The sequence below is a fragment of the Corvus brachyrhynchos genome, unplaced genomic scaffold (assembly GCF_000691975.1).
Source record: "Corvus brachyrhynchos isolate BGI_N302 unplaced genomic scaffold, ASM69197v1 scaffold881, whole genome shotgun sequence".
Lineage (NCBI taxonomy): Eukaryota > Metazoa > Chordata > Aves > Passeriformes > Corvidae > Corvus > Corvus brachyrhynchos.
Genome location: NW_008236001.1, coordinates 32365 through 35061, shown reverse-complemented (window position 1 = coordinate 35061; position 2697 = coordinate 32365).

The window sequence follows — 2697 nt, the reverse complement described above, 5'->3', positions numbered from 1 at the left end:
TTTTCATGCCAATTTCATGACTTTTCAGCACTTAGGATTGGCAAGATGAACTATGTAACGTTTTAATGAGAAAACAGGCTTCAAATCTAGGCATCTTCAGGGATCTGGATTTTAACAGAATTTTTTTTCTGAGTTAGAGTAAGACATATTTTAATTTGTTTTGTTTTGTGGCAAGCCCTTCAGGCCAGGCTTCTGGTTTACTTTTCCTTGTTCTAAAAAGTCTCCCCTTTGGCTGAATAAAAAATAAACAGGTCCGTATATGTTATTAATGGAAGAACTGCATGATGTTACAAATGTTTAAAATCCTCTAGAATGTTTCAGAAACACATTGGGTAATCTTTTAAACTTTTTGGAATTACTCCACTAATAGTTTTTTCCCACAGGAAATTACTATTATATTCCCAGTAATAAACATCCGGCATCCTCCAAATGACACTAAACTGATGAATTGTGAATATTGCTTTCCACACAGCCCTCCACAAAATTTCATGTGTTCATATGCACATGTACATGCATACAAACATACCGTGATCCAAACACAGAATGTTTGCCAAACACAGCATCAGGATCTTTTTCACTTCTCACTAATTCCCCTTCACTGTCTCAAGAGTTGCATGTCCTGTGTTGCTCAGAAAGTTGTGTCCACAGAATATAGCAATCCTTCTTGTTCTGAGTATGAAAGGTAGATCTGAGCCAACCAAATGCTTTTATCAGCTGCCCCAAGCAGACTGGTAATTTTTGCTAAAATCTTTCATTGTAAGCCTACTCTAAAAACTAAACTCTTTTTGATCTGTTATCTAGTGCTAGTGCTCTTAACGTAAGGGTTTAAAGGTTGCAGACAGCAATTCACTCAAGGCTCATTTAATTAATATCCTTCTACCAGAAGAAGCATGGAGCAGGTTGCCTGAAAAACCTTCCTTGCAAATTTGAAAATTGAAAATTACAATGGATTACAAGGCCTACTGTGGGGCTAGCCTCTCCCGTACACTGAACTGCATTAGAATTTTGAACTCTGAAAGGGTAAATACAAACAGCATGTATCTGGTATCAGTAGGGAACCTACATATCCTGGCAAAGTCAGATTTTGGTCTGCAATGATCTGTGGCAGCAGTAGCAGTAAATTGTTGTACTGATAAAGGTCGGGTCTACAGCTTAAATGTGTACAGTATCTGTTGCCCCATTTCAGCATTTCTGAAGTTATTCACTCCTTTTTGTTCATGTGTTCATATGTTCATGTTCCTGTTTGGGGTGATTATTGCTGGACTCTTCTGGGTTCGTCCACATCCTTGTTCTTCAAAGAGTAGACTGTAGTCTTGCAGTGAGGGCTTGCTGATGCAGCGTGCCGTGGGATGTGCCTTTTCTGTGGCTTTGTTGTTTCCCACCATTTGTCATCCATAATGACTCAGATATCCTTCAGTAGAATCGTTCATACCTACCTGTGTGTTTGTGGCTGGTTCATTCTGTTCCCACTAACCAGCATCCTTCTTTTGTTTTTCAAAATCTTTTCTCATGAAGAGACTGCCTGTATGCACTCATACTCTCAAGACCATAACCAAACTTCTCAACCTTTAGAGTTTTGCCAGTGTGTGACACAAGCCATAACAATGTGTGACAAATGACAAAAATGTGGAACACTTGTGCCCAATTGCGTAGCATGCTGTAATTGACAGATTATAATCGTTTTTAGTCATAAAAACTGTTTACAGAGTGCCTTTCCGGAGAGTATGAGTCACATAAAGCAGTTTGTGTCATTCACTTGTTTACATGTGATTTGCAAAATCAGTTCTTTGGCCAAGTTATCAGATGGCTATGGCCAGATTATCAGATGGCTGAGTCAGAGATCCTCAGCTGGGAGTCTCTGTTGGTACCTTCAAGGGTGAGATAGTGGCCAAAAGAGAACTATCCCACTAACTTAGCTCCTATGTGTGACCTCTTCTGTAACTCTGCAGGTGTTCATGCTCACATGAATTTCCCCACAGAAATTGGACCAGGTGTAACCACTTGCAAATGTGCTACCATCTTATAAAGCCTCTCCCTTATACACTCAGGGCTTGAGCATTGAGACTTATCTCTTACCCATTCAGCCCCTCCCAGCAGAACTCAGAAGGCACAATGTTTTGGAAAGATCAGGCCCCAGCTGTCAGAAAAAATGAGTGAAATGAGATTAGTGGCCATGTCTGAGAACATCCTCACTTGCTAACAGTGCAATGCAAGCATATAGCAGAGCCAGGGATAAAGCTCTAGTCCCCTTCCAGCAAAGCACAAAACCTTAATTGGATGTAACCACCTCCTCTATCCATACAGCTTCTTCAGCGGTGGTTGTGGAGTTAACTGGTAGAAAGCAGCACAGTGCTAGAAAACAAGCATACATCCCGTGGCAAGGCATCTTTCATGCAGAGGGACAAGAGACCACTGGTATTGCTGGCCTGGGAGTTGCACAATTATAAATGTGACGGTGGAGTCTGGGAGCCCCACAAAAAGGAGTCTTTCACCCTCCTCTGCCATGCCAGCACAAATCCAGTGAATGTGTCAGCAGGATAATAGAACCAGTCTTAGAGCAGCTTTAACCCAGATCACATTTAAATGTGCAATCTCACACCCATTCTAAAAACTTGCCACATTCCAGATTTGCAATTGAAATGAAGGAGCCTTGGTGAACATTGCTTTTCATGGGATGCCACAAAAAAGCAATGGCTT